Source organism: Triturus cristatus, chromosome 3_1, assembly GCF_964204655.1.
Source record: "Triturus cristatus chromosome 3_1, aTriCri1.1, whole genome shotgun sequence".
NCBI lineage: Eukaryota > Metazoa > Chordata > Amphibia > Caudata > Salamandridae > Triturus > Triturus cristatus.
In genome coordinates, this window is record NC_140583.1 from 258,758,936 (window position 1) to 258,776,093 (window position 17,158).

The window sequence follows — 17,158 nt, forward strand, 5'->3', positions numbered from 1 at the left end:
TACTGAAAGGCTTACTTGCCCATTGGACAGAATGGGGAATGCTGGTTAACATGTTTACCTGCATATCTTCCCATAGGAGCAAGATCGAAATTTGGAATCTGGTATACCTGAACTCAGAATTTAATAAACATCTTTTAGGGAGGATGGTTTTTAAATTCAGTGTTTGAAAATAGCACTTTTAGAAAGTGGCTATTTTCTTGTTCAACTTTTCTGTGTGCCTCTGTCTGTTTGTGGATTGACTGTCTGGTTTGAGAGTGACAGGGGCTGGGGTGGCTCCAGGAGGCTGGGGGAGTCAGCACTAGGCTGAATAGACCTATCTGCATTTGGAGTGTTGGGAGGAGTAGCACCTGGGCCTGAATAGGTCTGTGCCTGCCTTCCACAATGCTGGCTCCACCTCCTGCAGTGTGTCTGATGACCCTGGCCCCCACTAACAAAGGAAGAAGTTGTGCACTGGCAGAGTGCACCCAGAACTGGTTTGGACTGGGTCCAGGACCCCTCACACATAGAGAACAAAGACTTTTGGGGTATAAATATGAGAGCTGAAACCCCTGAAAGTTAGACTACTTCATGATCAGGAGGAATCCCTGCCAAAGAAGATCAGCTGAAGAGACCGAGGAGAAGTACTGCCCTTGCTGTGTGTCTGGGGTTGGCCTGCAGTTTGCTATTTCTACTGAGGAGAAAACCAAGGGACTTTGCTGTGTGCTGTGTCCCCTGCTTGAAGAAGGACTTTGCTGTGTGCTATGTCCACCTGAAGAAAAATCTCCAAGGGTCTGAGAAGAGCTGGCCTCCTGTTTCGGAAGTCCCAGGCACAAAAGGACTTCACCCCCAGCTTCCACGAACTTCCTTGCTGGGAGTTCTGACCTGCCAGGAGGTGCCTGTAACTGTGTGTGAGGCTCTTGCTGTTGGGAGCTGGAAAAGCTGGAAGAGCGACACAACGAGGGAAAAGCGCATCGCCGCCGCAGGAGCCGCCGTCACATTGCAGAGGAAGAGTGCCGCCGCTGCTGCTGTTCGCCGCCGCATCACCGGAGAAGCGTGTCGCAGGGCCCATCGTACCGCTGAGGAAGCGTGCCGCCGCTGATCGCCGCCGCATCACCAGAGAAGCGTTCCGCCGACACCGAGGGTGCCATCGCATCACCGGAGAAGCGAGTTGCAGGGCCTGTCGCAGCTCAGGAAACCACCGATTTCGCCGCACTGTCATCGGGCGTGCATGCATCACCTCCACGTTGTCGCATTGCACCAAAGACGCCATTTTGTCGCATCGCACCGGACCGTTGCAAGGCATCGAGGCGCCATCTTGTCGCATCGTAACCGGAGCGCAGGAAGAATCGACGCATCGCCTTTTCTGCGACCCTTTCGTTTGTTCTGCGTTAAGCATCCAAGGTACTTTGAGATACTTTGCATTACCCATCTACAAGCTTATTTTTGCAACAACATTTTTAAAGACATTCTACTGAGTATCTGTATGTTGGATTTTTGTCATTTTTGTCTTGTTTAGTTTAGATAAAGTTATTTTATTTTACTAAACTGGTGTGGTGTCCATTTGTGGTGTTTTCACTGTGTTACTGTGAGTGTTGGTACAAATACTTTACACATTGCCTTTGGGATAAGCCTGTCTGCTCGTGCCAAGCTACCAAGGCGGTGAGCAGGGGTTATCAAAAGTATGTATCACCCTTAGCCTGACGAGAAGCAAGGGTCCCTACTTGGTCAAAGGTACCTACCTCTGCCAACTAGAGACCCCCATTTCTAACAGTTTCATTTTAGTTAGAACTCAGATTGGTAATTATACAGAAAACAATTCTTCGCGGCACCCCCACTTTACATTTAAACATGTTAAGCTAAAGCGCGAGTGCCAAAATTGTTGAAAAAGTAAAGAAATAGATTGTTTTTCTATTTCTTTACTTTTGCAGCAATCACAGGACCCGCGTTTTAGCTTAACATGTTTAAAGGTAAAACGCGTGTGGCCCCAACGTTAAAAAAAGTAAATAAATAGAAAAGCAAGCAGTAGACAATAAAAAAAAAAGCGAGCGCTATGCTATAGGGCGGCACCCGTGCATACTTAAGCTATGTACATGGCGGCCCGTGAAGCGGGTGCCATGGTGATAACAACAAAACAAGCTGTTGCCATGGCACAAAGGCAGCCGCTTGTTTATATTTGCATCGCGCTGTCACTTTAGCACTAGCCCCAGCCCCACACAGCACTCGCGGGGTTGGCCGGCAGCTATTATTAATGTGAAAGCGCATTCCAAAAATAAACATGCGGCCACCATTGCCAAAGCTGACTGAAAAGAAATAGTGCTTACCAACTAATGAAGGAGACCGTGTAACGCCACAAGTAAAAGATCCAGTCCTCATGGGAGGTACCAAATGGCAACAGGGCGGTAACAAGGAGGGACTAACAATCCTCTTTATCAATCGGAAGCCAGCATTTACCATGGACCATGACACCAGCCAATGAAAAATTTGGGCGGAGAGAAGGCAAGGCTTACACACCATACTCTACTACTGCATGCCTCACAGAGCAAGCAGTGCATGGGCGCTGCAACGCAAGACGCGACCTAAAAAAAATTAGATTATTTTAACAGTGAGCAGCAGTGATGCGAGTTAAGAGTGGGCGATAATAGGAAAACATGTAACCGGTGCCAATCGCAGGGGTTGTGCCTAGGGGCAGGGGTTGTGCCTAGGGGCAGGGGAAGGAAAAGGGGTCAGAGGACACAAACATTATCAACAGTAACAGAGATTCTCCTACCAGCCTGCTAGGACACTGCTAGGGCCACATACACTACAAGAAAGAGAAGGACATTCAAGCGCTTGGAAGTGGCTGGAAGGCGGGATGTTGGCGCTTTACCAAATAATCGAATACGCAGATACATTATTTTATTAAAGGACTTTAAAAAAACATGTTATTGCGCACCATGCCAACTCAATAACCCTCTTTAATGTCTCAGAAAAAAATAAACTTTATCCGATCCTTCCCTGATTCAGTAACAAGACCTAAAGCCTGCATTCATATTTATTTACTTATCGGTATACTGCTAACACTCCATTGACTGAATGCTTTGGAGCACTAGGGAGGTAACCTGTCTGTTAGACACGAGGGAAAGGAGTCAATTAAATTGCAGCGCTTTTAAAATAAAAATTAAAATATGTCTTGTGAGCGAGCAAGCGGTCGAATGCCAGTTCCTCAGTTGTAGCACTATACAATGAAACACACAAATCAACCTAGCACGATTAACCCTCAACAACGCTTTTAACCCTCAACAACAAGCGTTGTTCTGCTAAGATATTTTTAGATGTTCCTCAAGAAATATTAGATGTATTCGAAATATGGACGTCACAGTAAATTTCTTTACCGTTGTTGAATGTTATTTTTTTTTTTACTTGTGGTGCCCGGTTCTTGCAGAACTATTTAAGTAAAATTACTTTTAGGCCATCAAAGGTGTGCTTAAGGGATTTGAACACAGAGAGCTCTGATTTTAAAAGGGTATCTTGCTCTGTGTGTGCATTGCTCACAAGGAAGGCTTGGGCAGACAGCGGGGGAGGGGCAGGAATTCACAGCCGCAGATAACTCCACTTCCTGCTCTTTCAAACAAGGGAGCTGAGCCATAAGGGCTCCTGAGGGATGGAGAAGAGGAGGAGGGGGTCAAACCTGAAAGATGGCCTGGAGCCCAGGATAAAGAGGGCACCAGCAACTTTTCCATTTAATTCCCTGTCAGGATTGTACTAAAGAGTACCTCCCAAAGTGTCACTCTTTCCTGATTATTAAAAGTTTGGTTCAAAGTTGGCATAGGGAGGTATGTTTTTGTGACATAGGAGCCACCGTTAAAGCCAAGAAAGTTTTCTATGGCACTAGCTTTCTATATGACCCCTGTTACTATGGCATAAGTCTCTGCTGTGTGATACATGGTGGATGTTAGAACACAAGAATGCTGTGGGGGAGGGGAAATTACACAGTAAAGTGGAAGAAGGCATAATTGAAAGTAGAAAAAAGGCATGAAGAGAGCAGTTTATTATTTGTTATTTGCCTGACACTCTACTGCACGTTGCCCCGGGAAGCAGGCTCTCCCGCCGCAGCTCGCTTCAAGCAAAAGAAAAGTCTTGGTATTGGTTTTCCCCGTGCCTACGAAAAAACCCCACTCACAGCAAAAAGAAATCTGTTATCAAGGATCACGTCAGATGAGCACATAACACACTAATAAAGATGTTTAGAGATTGCTGCATTTCCGAAAAAATAAACAATTGCAACAAAGAAAAAATACTGAATGCTAAAAAAAGTTTCTATCAAGACTATAAGGAGAAAAGGAAAACTTCCAACAAGACAGAGTCTGAGGCTGGGCACACCTCGCCTGGGAGAACGGGTGTATTGTGCACCCAGGAGAACGGGTGTATTGTGCACTTACCCTGGAGATGGTGAGAGGCTTGTTAAAGTCCTTCCCACAGAAAACCCTGTAGCCACAGGGTCTGAGTCCCTTGACAATGATGTAGATCATGCCAGACATGCTACCGGGTAGAACATGAAGTCACTTGATAGCAATCGCGTACCCAAACCAGCCCGAACCAGTGCTGTGCCTGACGCACTTCTGAACACAGCCCCAGGGAAGCAGCCTCTATCGTCACAGCTCGCTTCAAGCTAAAAAAGTCTTGTAGTCTGTTATCTCCATGACAACAAAAAAATCACTAACACTCACAGCGAAAAGATACCCGTTTTCAAAGATCCCATAGGATCAGCGCATAACGCAGATACAAGATTTACAGGCAACAGTAAACATGGACAGGGATCGGGTCGGATGAGCGCATGGCACAGATACAAGATTTACAGGCAATAGCAAATACAGGCAGGAAACAAAGAAATAAACTCAGAAATGTAAACATACCTGCAATTGGGCGGTGCTCCATGGGAGGAAACAAAACACAATAGGAGGAACAAAGAGAAAGGATTAACCAATAACAAGCAAGCATTTCTGAAGGCTGTAAGCCCACAGAGTGGATACAACTTGTCTTGAAGACAGTGCATGCGTTGCCTAGGGTCGATCTAAAGAATTAGAGTGATATAATTATGTTCAAATGAGGTGGAAACAATTTAGGTAGGAGAAATCTAAAGCTGAATATGGCTACATATTCGGAGAAGTCTCGCTAAATCAAATGTTGCCATGTATTCATCTGACATAGGATTTATGTACATTTTCGTTTTTGCATGCCTCTTTTTGACACTCCTGGAGATATGAAACAAACAATTATTCGATTCTCTCACAGTTTGCAGTAGGTAGATATGCAAGCTGGTTCACAAGTACCCAAAATACAAAAACATAATACATACATGGCAACATTTGTAAACATAAAATAGAGAGTTTAAGAAAAAATAACATGGAAATGTATTTTCCCCACTGACTAGCATTAAAGGGAAGCACTTTTAGGTGGGAACAACTTAAATAAAGCTACTTTTGACTTAAAAAATCTGCAAATTCCTGCCTGAATTAGGTCTATTGGCATATGAGCTGGATGGTTGTGACTCCTTTTTCATGGGTGCCACTTCTACAAAGAAGGCAAAATCCAAAGCAGTATGTTCACACAGAAATCAACAATACCAAGGAGCATATTTATGAGCTGGCCATGTTACGTGGTGCAAGAGCAATGAAAACCTTACATGTGATTTATGAAGCCACGCAAGGCCACTTTGTTTGGCCCTGAGTCGCTCCATAAATCTGGAGGTAAGGCAACACAGCACAAATCGCAGCGTTGCCTTACTTTGCTCTGGGATGGTCTTCTATGGGCGCTGCATGGGTGTACCCACACAACTCAAAACCAAAGGGGATGATGGACGAAGTGTTGAACATTGCAAGCACCCCCAGTCAACTGATCTGGGTTTAATCCATCATCATTCTATAGCTCACTCCGCCACCCCAGTTCAGACATATATGCAAATCAGTCTGACCCTGTGCCTCATGGGAACAGTCCAGCCCAAACTGCCAAGCCATGTCTTCTCTGGACCAGAAACAAGCACACTGGGACTGGTTTCGGGTTCATAACCCTCATCAGCCAGGCTATCTTGAATCCAGTGGCAAAGTGAGCAAGGGACCCACGTCTGGGCATACCCTGCCAACTTGGGGTGAACAAAGCAAAACCAAAGGGGATGATGGACGGAGTGTTGAAAATTGCAAGCACTCAGCCCCAGTCAACTGATCTGGGTTTAATCCATCAACGTTCTTAAGCTTACTCCGCCACCCCAGTTCAGACATGGCCATATGCAAATCAGTCTGACCCTGTGCCACATGAGAACAGTCCAGCCCGAACTGCCAAGCCATGTCTTTCCTGGACCGGAAACAAGCATCCTGGGACCGGTTTCGGGTTCATAACCCTCATCAGCCAGGCTATCTTGAATCCTGTGGCAAAGTGAGAAAGGGACCCATGTCTGGGCATACCCTGCCAACTTGGGGCAAACAAAGCAAAACCAGAGGGGATGATGGACTGAGTCTTGAACATTGCAAGCACTCGCCCCCAGTCAACTGATCTGGGTTTAATCCATCATCATTCTTTAGCTCACTCCGCCACCCCAGTTCAGACATGGCCATATGCAAATCAGTCTGACCCAGTCCTACCCACACAACTCCCATAGTTTTTGATGCAGTCCCAGATTTACCATAACTGGGAAACTTGGAATGCGCCAAAAATGTATACCTTCTCATTGGGGATGTAACGAGGAGAAACATCTTTATTATGTAGCACACATAGAGAGAGGAATATACCTCTAAGGATTATTTTTGTGCAGGAAGGTTACACCATGGTGCAAGGGTGCCTGCGTTTGCGCTAGGCTTACAAAAGGGTGCCGGCACTGAGGAAAAAGGCAGGATGGCAACATATTGCCTAAATACGGCTCATTCCTACCCTTTCCCTGTCACGCAGTGCAGCGCAACAAGGTGACTTCCTGCACTCCACAGAATTACAAACTCATAAATAGGCCCTCAAATACAGAGACAGGCATACAGAGAACACAAGCAATGTGAAACAGGATCAGATTCACGCAAACGGAGGCATGCATAAATAGTCCTATTGTTGTATAGATATACAGATAAAGATGAGCTAAGCTAGTCTCAAGCATACAGACACACAGGAACATTATCATGCAAGTAAGGCAGAATTATATCCATTGGTACGAACAGACAGAAGCAGCAAAATTACTCAGTGAATTAAACCCTTGCCACTGAAGGTTAAAGGAGCAATGAAGGTGTCTTCCAGCAGAGCATTTTTGGTGGCCAGAAATGCTTCTTCATACCGACTATGCCATTCCCATTAAGCATCTTGCTTGAAAGTTCTCACAGAGGTTTGGTATATGTTGCCAAACTGATCATCATTCTTGGAAAGCTTTGCACTTCAGTCACAGCCTGGAAGCAGTTGTTTGTTTAGTATCTCTGCTCTTCTTTGGGTCAGCAGTGATCCCTACATACAAGAATACATATTTGAAGAATTCATGCTGAGAGTTAACCAATTCTTACAATGGTATTTATTGCCACAATCTCTTCGCTTTGGAGCTATAGTGAGCAACCTGGCATTGACACTGCTTTGTGAGAACGCAGTACACAGCCTGGGGGATGGGCGAGGCTGATGGGTTAAAAAAGAGCAGAGGGACTATATGTGGTAACTCCCACATAACTAGCATTGTGTGTGGCTGAGTATGTAGTGTGGCTACAAAAACAATGGATTGGGATGCGGCCCAAGCAATTGGCAGTGGTTGAGATTAATTCAAGCATTCCATCCACCATCTTGTTATTGTTGCAGTTGATGCCCTAATGCAATGGGTATGTCGTTCGGTGATAAATTTGTTTTACTTATTTTGTGTATATAAGCTAAAAATATCATTCTCTGTGATGTTGTCATGTTGTGTATACATGTTCTTTATATTTGGTTCTTGCATTTGACAGTGTTTATTTCTGGCATTTGACAGTGCTTCTTTCTTGCATTGGACAGCCATTATTATTTGCTCATTTCTTGCTTCCTTGCATTTGACTTGTGAATGTTCCATTCATATCAGCTTATGTTCTGCTTCCTTGCATTTGACTTGTGAGTCATCCATTATTATCGGCTTATGTTTTGCTCCATGCATTTGACTTGGGAGTGTGCCATTATTATTATTTGTGTGTGTTTTACTATTATTATCTGCTTGTGTTTTATCTCATACATTTGATTATTTGTGAGTGTTTTATTATTTGCTTGTACACACATACATATACATTTTCATGTTGTGTTACCTGTTTCATTTGACCTCTGGGAAAGTTTATCTGTTAGAGTGTTTCATTAATAAAACTCCACACTTTATTTTTCAACTCCCTTTTGATTTGCCTCATTTTGGGAGCGCTGAGCCTTCTTTCTAGGTGCTTTTTCCTGCTTTACCAAAAGCCTCATCTTGGGAGTGCTGAATTTATTTTATGTGAGTGTAAAGCAAGACATTTTGGTACCAGAAGTAGGGTAAGATTTTAAAAGGGAAAGGTGAAAAATGTTTTCTCAAAAGACAATGTTTTCAGTTGCAGATTCCCAAATGCCAACTGAGATATTGGGGTGAGAAGATGCCTCTTATGCATGTTTAACAGTTGAGGGGGCATGCACATATATTTTAATGTTTGCAGACAGATTCCTTTGAAGAGGAAAAAGAGCTTTTCACTCTAGGGAGAAAAGGGTGGATTCTTTCAGTGCTTTTCGTAGCATGTATGACAAGTGTGCGCAGTTAGAAAAGGAGCGTGAACAAATACAGCAGCAGTTAGTTGAAGTTAAGAATACTTATATGTTGAAAAGTGAAAACAAATTATTAAAGATAAACTGGAAATATATCAGACTGTGGAAGATTGAGATGCCGTGTGTGTGACGCAGTATAAATTACCAGACTTTTCAGAAAGCCGGAGTGAATCGGAAGAAAGGAATGTTGTCCATCCACAGCCGCCAATGCTCCAATTAGAGCTGCAGGTTAATTCACAATACTCACAGGAGGTTTTATTTAATTTTCTGGAGGACTTTACTCAGCAACAGATTAATGCCATTTTAGACAGATTGCAACAGAATCTAGGGGAGGCTTTGCTAGTGTGGATTTTATGTTTATTTGATTTAGGAACCTCTGAAGTGGATGCGAGAGGAAGGAAGATGGCGGACTGAGGCCGCCGCAGAGAGCACGTACCTCTAGTTGCTTCCGCTTGAGGCTTGTCGATCCTCGGCGTGGGTTGAAAAGTAAATGGTGATGCTGGCTTGGTGGTGATATCGGCAACACTGTAGTGATCGTGGGACTGAATTAAAAGAGGCCGGTCAGGATTCCTTCGGACCCATGCTCCTGATACTAACGCGGGCAGCTTACTGTTTCTGCCGAATCACCAGGGCTGTGAGGTGGCTGGCGGAGCCGAGTCGATCTGCCGTCAACTGCTCTGGGCTGACTGCGGTGAAGTGCACAGTAGCCATGGCTCCACAGCACGGGGGAGAAACCAGCGTGCGCCCGGTGCAGCCCTTCTACCATCGGAGAAATCTGACAGGATTGAGAAGGAAGACGTGTCTGCTTAGCCGACTCGGTGGAGATGGCAGGACGCCGCATGGCTAACGCAGCTAAAGGGCAGAATTCACCGCTGGGAATGCCCATTTTAAGCTGCTACATTCAGAAAAAGCTACTGATATTCTGCAGACTTGTAGCTTTTTAGCTCCTACACTGGAGCAGACTATGGCGGATGCTTTGCTGGAAGCAAATCAGCTGGAATCTGATGCAAACAATGTTGCCACTGGTGTTTCTGGCAATAGGAGAGGTGAAGAGTTCGATCAGGCTCAGGTGGCTGAGAACAGCATAGTGGTAACTCTTCTAAATTACAGGCCGCCTCAATGTCAAGCAATATAAACACCACTGCTGTTGACACAGTAGCTATCACTGGCAACATTTCTTTGTTTTCTGATGCTCCTGACTGCCTTACCTTAGCTATGCCCCAGACAGATTTCACCAGTAAAACTACCATTGATGGGACTACTCCATTGTCAAGCAAAGGGGGACCTGCTCAGGTTGTTGTTGGAGTGAACTCTGGGGGAGGTTGCCCGCCAATCCATGGAGGATAGGCTGACATGCTAATGGAAGCCAATTATGAAAATAGCTATAAGAATGTGGCAAAGGCAGAGGCAGTCGCTGGCGCACAAATAAGTACCTGGGCCTCGGACTTAAGCAATGACTCTATATGCTACAATAACTCTTTAAGTGAAGTAGGAATCTGATCTTCATCGACTTCAACTTCTTGCGGCTTGAAGTGTATTTACGGCGCTTCTGCTAAGACAAATGACACACAACTTGAGAAACTGGTTTGTATTTTGAGCAGTGTTGAGAGGAAGGCAAATACAAAGAAGTCTACTAGGGGCACAGGAAAAGACAAGAACCACCCTGTAGTCTCACGTAGTGCCTTAAAGGTGCAGTCAGATGGTAAAATGGCTGATAAGGCGAGCCCTAATCGCAAGTGGGTCGCTGACAAAGGCGAAGTAACAGCCATAATATCAAGGCTGTCTGGTTCATCTTTTGGTGCTGGCATTCCTACTTCTATAACCCCTGCCTCTACAACACCCATTTCAGGAACTGAGTTTCAAACCCAGGAGACACTTAACAGCTCCAAATCTGAAGACGGAGATGTGGATACAGCGGGGGTTTCCCCCTGCCTGAAACTGGCCAAGACTCCCTTTAATAATGAGCCTAGTAATGAGCCTTCATTAAATATGATTCTTCAGGCGCTCCAAGTTCAGAGGACAGAGACACAGGAATACTTCAGATAAGCTAAGGCGGATAGCAATTTAATTCAGCAAGTACTGTCTGAGGTATCATGCAAAGTGGCTGGCCTGACACAAGAGATTTCAGAATTACAACAACGGGTGGCGCACATAGAAGTTCGAGGTGCAGCTAAAGCTAAAACTGTTAATTTACACGGTGATCAACTGTCATTTCTCAAGGATAAGGTTGAAGACCTGGAAAATTGGCAGCGAAGACATAATTTGAGAGTGCTTGGCATACCGGAGGAGAAGGAGGGGGTTGACCCACGGGCATTTATCGTACAGCTTTTCAGAATTAGTTTCCTGATTTATCTGACTGGGTCTGGGACTCACAGATACAACAAGCACATAGACTTCCACCATTCTTAAGTCATGAATCCCGAGCTAATAGGCAACATCCACGCCCTTTGATTATTTACTTTGGTAATTTTCTGCTACGCCAAGCTGTCTTCCTTCGGGGCCATCCTGGCATAGCCAGCTCGTTATCATTCTTTGTCAGGTCGGCTCTCTGTAAGGAAACAATGGCACGGTGCTGGAAACTTCGCCAGCTGATTGACCCTATGAAAGCAGTTAGGGCACAAGTCTTCCTTCAAGAACCAGCACGTCTAAAGGTTATACGGAAAGGCCACACATGGACTTTTCATACTGCTGATGAGGCCCAGCAGATACTTAGTTCTTGAGGGGTACCCGGGTAGGAAGAACTCCTTGAAAGATGGTTCCTGAATTTGGTCAATAGATTATTGGTCTAGCTTCATAAGGTTCGCTTTTTATTATAATGTGTTTTTTTTTTTAGAATTTAGAAGCGACACGGTTGTACTAAGTGATGGCAAGAGATTTAAAGGGGCGATATGAGGGGGGGGGGTAGATCGCTATTTTCTCTCTTATTTTTTTTCCCTCTCCCTCATTTTATGCCATGAGATGAGGATTATTCTGTTGTCCTGTGGGATCCTTAGGAGTCTTATTTTTTTTCTCCACGTCCTGGGGGCAATCTTCATAGCGGGTAGCACGGGGGGTACCTCTGCTCTTTATTGTAATAGATAGCCTGTGTGGGGTAATTTCTTCTCCAGCAAACAGGTGGGTGGGTGGTTTTAGGGCTGGGGGACCACAGTTAGGGACAGAGGTGGGAAGGAGGGGGTTATAAATAAAAATGTATCGGAGGGAATAGACTTAAGTCTGATTATTAGAATGTTTGACATGGTTTCTAGTAGGACTTTTCTACTGGGTTCAAATTTCCTGTTAATACAGTTTTTTGCTCAGCTATTAATGAGAGTGGGGGAGTTAAGCATATTTTTGTTCGTGGTTCTTGCTTTTTTATGTGTCTCATGGAGGTAATTAAGTGTTTGTGGTGGAATATGGCTGGCTTAAACTCTGCCAATAAACGGCAGATGGTTTGGGAGGAGCTTAGAATGTATAAGCCTCATATAGTTGCCCTCACCGATACTCATTTAGCTAACAAAGACAGATCTTTTTTGAGACACTTAGGCTACAAGATACTTGACAGTACCTCTCAAACTGTTTCTATTAGAGGAGTTGCCATTCTGGCGTATAAATCATTCGTAAGTACTCTCCTTAAGGCTTCACACGATATCAGAGGCAGGTGGGTAATTGCTCAGTATTTTGTACAATTTATGGACCAAATTGTGATGAACCTCAGATGATCGATACCCTAGCATTAGAATTATTAGATTGGTAAGGTGAGCTAGTTGTTATTGGCGATTTTAATTGTATCCTCGATTCTAAAATAGATTCTACTAACCGGTCTGCCTCTTCTAGGATGAGGAAAGTCAGAGCAGCAATTTTAGAAATGGCGCGCTTGCATAACCTTAAAGATGTATGGCGATCATTATTTCCTTCGAAGCCCGGTTACACTTACTATAGTGCACCAAATAAGCTCTATTCCAGGATCGATATGGCCTTTGTTAACAGTAGAATTTTGAGTTTGGCTAGGTGTGAGGTATGTCCCAAGATTGTATCGGATCATAATCCTATCTTACTTTCATTTCCGACAGCGTTTGTTTTCTTTTCCACAATATTTGTTGACTGATACGGACTATGTCGTACTTGCTAAGAACAGTATTAGGAGTTTTTTGTCTGACAACGAGGGCACTGCCTCCCATTCTGTAGTCTAGTTATATGCTTAAAGCTCATATTAGGGGGATCACACAACAGTATAACTTTCAGCAAAATAAGAGTAAAAACACTGATCTTAGGTTGGCTGGTGAAGCGATCCTGCATCTAGAAATAGCCCATGCTGCTGAAACGGATGCAAGTGGTGACTCAGTCACATTTGCATACATACCTTGTCTTTAATTGAAAAAAAGGCAAAGTTGGGGAGGATATTGAAATAGAAAATAGCGGCTAGTTATAATAAAAATCGTGCTATGCAATATGAGTATGGGAAACAAGTGGGTAAGGTTTTAGCACATCTGATAAAAGTGTGAGGCGTGAGATAAAAGCTATTAAAGGTGAAGGTGGCCTATTGCATACACAACCACAGTTAATAGTAGAACAATTTGCCTGGTATTATAAAAATCTAAATGGCAGCCCTGGCTTGTTTGATGAAAGTAAATGCCTTGAATACATTGGAAAACGCGACTTAGTTGGGCTTGAGAAAGAGCAGGTACGGTCTTTGAACATGGCTATCATTAGCGAAGAAATACTCAATGCAATAATGGCTCTGCCATCAGGCAAAGCTGCTGGCGACGATGCAATACCAGTTGAGTTTTATAAAACATTTAAGGATTGCATGATTCCTCCTATGATCAAAGCCATACAATATATAAGTGAGAATGGGGATACGGCCAAGTCTTGGGAGACAACGAACATTGTTCTCTTTCTTAAGAAGAATAAACCATCAGATGAGTGCGGGACGTGCCACACAATCTCACTTATTAATGCAGATGCAAAGGTATTTCAAAAGTATTGGCATCTCGCTTGGCACCTTTTATGTCACAATTGGTTTCACAACAGAAACATGGTATTATACAGGGCAGGGATACTACAGCACATGTAAATGCTACAATAATAGCTTTTGATGCTGCGAAAAAGCTAAAGCTGGAAATGGGAATGGTCTTGCTCGATGCAAAGAAAGCATTCGACCGAGTTACTTGGGAGTGTCTCTGGGCCACTTTAGCTGGCTTTAATATCCATGGTCTATTCTATACTTGGGTCCGGTCTCTATTCAAACAGCCAAGAGCTAAACTAGTCTGCCAACAATCACACTCTACCTCCTTCTCGATATTAAGGGGCACTCTTCAGGGCTGTCCCCTTTCCCCCCTTCTTTTTGCTTTAAACATAGAACCATTTATAAGGTCGCCACTTGCTAATCCATCCATACTTCCGGCTCAACTAAAATCAGAGGAATTAATAATGATGGCTTTATGCAGATGATATAGCAGTTTTCTCTGCAAAGCCTACGGAGGCTTTCGGCTTAACTGAAATAGAGGCTAAAAGGTTTGGCATCTTCTCCGGCTATAAGCTAAATATAGGTAAGACGCAGGTCCTTCTTAATTTTCAAACCAACAGGGTAGGGTTGGGGGCCTGCTCGGTCGCAACATATTTGGGGGTGCCAATCTCTCTGAACACGGAACAAATCATACGTTTAAATTATGATCCACTCTTAAAGTCAATTGTTCGAAGGATGAAGAATTGGCACAAATTGCTAATCAGTGTTATAGGGCGCTGTAATATTATTAAAATGAATATTTTGCCGAAATGTCTTTATTTTTTTTTTAACAATTCCAGTATGTGTCCCGAACTTCTTTTTAAAGAAACTAGAGGGGGCACTCAGTAGTTTTATTTGGGGCTGTAAGCAGCCGCGCTGTGCAATAAAGTATTTCAAATTTCCGTACAGGCAGGGAGGGCTTCAACTACCTGATTTTAAATACTATTTCTGGGCCTCTTTTGCTGGCTGACTTCATAGTCTTCTTTCTGCTGATATTCAAAGTTGTCTCATAGTCTTGCAATTGGCAATGACAGTAAAATGTTCTTATATAAGATCAACTATTTTAAAAGAGTCTGGTTTAAGACTCTCCGAGACATAGCTTATATCTGGCCAGAAATTGTTCTCTACCCAAAGCGCATAGCAGTATTCCATTGTGGGGCAATCCTCAGTTTCCAGACAAATTTCATGATACACAAGCAAAACTTTGGGCTAGTTACGGGCTGAGCCAATTAGGACATTTATATGATATTAATGGCTTTCGCACCTTCGCTGATTTACAAAGGGGAGCTGGTCTACCAAAACAGATGTTTTATAAATACTTACAAATCAGAGACTTTCTTTGGAGACATAGAGGTAAGAACATTAGTGGAATCTGATATAATGACTTATTTACACTCAATTATAAAGCTAAATATTAGCCAGGCTTACCAACTATTCTTACAAGCTTGGGATAATGATAATTTGAAGTTGCCATCTAGGTGGGGTGAGGTACTAGGGCAGGAGATTACGCCTACACATATTGAAAATGCACTGGGTACACTCGATGAGGCTGTGTGCTCCACCAATCTAAAATTGCAGCAATTCAAAACCATTTGCATGCTATGTTATACACCGGAGCGAAGAGTTCGATGGTCAGCTGATGGGGGACTATCATAAGTAATAAGGGTAAGTGCCTTAAATGTGGATTAATTGCTGCAGATGGCCTGCACATGTTTGTTACCTGTCCCGATTTGACACTGTTTTGGAAAGAGGTTGACCAAATAACAACAGATCGATTGGGTATTAATCTGTAATTAACTGAGGTGGAGAGAATGCTTGGTTATAAACACATGCCAGATCGTGGGCTAAGGCTTTTTTTCTGTCATTATAGTGACAGCTCGTCTTTGCATTGCAAGGGCATGGATATCAAAGGTGGCGCCCAGGACACCAGAGTGGTGGGCAATGTTAAATGAAATATGCGAAAGGGAGAGAGCTGTAGCCAAAACCAGGGGGGTTAGCTCTGGTCAAAAATTCTACCGTATTTGGGGGACAATGGTCAATACTTGATAGCTAGATCTTTAGGTGCTATACTTTTTTTTTTTTTTTTAGCCATATGTTTATTTGCCGGTTTTTATAATGTCTTTCTGCCTGCTATACTACTTCTTTTTCTTCCTTTTAGTACCTGTATTTCGTATCTCTTATGTTGTATAGAACTTATACTTGCGTGGAATTGCACGTCTTGCTTTTCTATAGTTTTAATACTTTTTCTTCTCTGTATTGCTGGAATTATGTTTTGTATTTTGTCTATTCCTGAAGATAAATAAGATATTTAAAAAAAAAAAACTGAACCTCCGAAAGTGATGTTAAACTAAGGAAATGCAGCAAAGTTTTGTACGCTTGGTAGTGACTCCACTGTACAGGATAATTTTAGGAATCACAGAGAAGATAATCAAATCAGCCTGGTACAATTAGCAGTTGCTGGGTGCAGTCACAAGTCAGGCTGGCCAGTAAATTATAAACTTTGGTTTACATTGAGGGATGCTATGTAGAGTTTAAGGAAGAAATTATGGGAAATGCTATTTTTAAACATGATTCTGAGTGGGGAAAGCAGCTGCAATGTGCTTTAAATTGACGAAAGAGCTATACAATGTGCTTTAGATATGTGGCCAATACAGGAAGGAGACATTGAGTTACATGTGACAGTCCAGTGGCAGTATGCCAAATGGAGTATGTGGAAAAAACAAGAAAAGAAGAGGGTGCTCCTGGGACTTTGGGCTAAAAAAATTGCCAGATGCTGTAGAGTGGTATACTCCTTTTGAAAAACAGTTGCTGGTGTGTTGTTGTGCTCTGATAGACTCTAGGTAGAAACACTTTCTGATGTGTTACTTTGCTCTAATAGACAGTGGGCAGATGACAATAGGGCATAGTGTGATTTAGAGACTTAAAATTCCCCTAATGCAAGGGGTGATGAGCCCCCCTAAGTCACACAGAACAGGGCTTGCACAAGAAGCAAATGTGATCTAATGGAAGTGGTACATACAGGCAGACACTGCAGTGTTGCATGAGCAGGTGGTGTAGGTCCCAGTGGAAAATATAGAGGTGTTATAGGATGTGTCGGAGATACAAGAGTCCCCTGTGAGGTGGGCTAAGGAGTTGTGGCAAGAGATCTGGGAAATGTTACTGCAAAGCACAGTCACTGTGTATCATGTAGACGCCCATTGTCCACTTTACTAGAATGCTGGTTTAATTCCCTTGCAGACAAAACAAGCATTGGCATAGCCAATAGGTCTCGCCTTTGGGACCTTATAAGTGTTTAGCCATGCAAAAGTTGACCTTGTTGCACCAAGGATATTGTGCTGCATAACTAAATACTTATAAGGTCCCAAAGGCGAGACCTATTGGCTATACCAATGCTTGTTCTGAATGCCTGTATCAGTCTGTCAGATGGTGTCTTAAGTGGCTGCATGGGTTGGT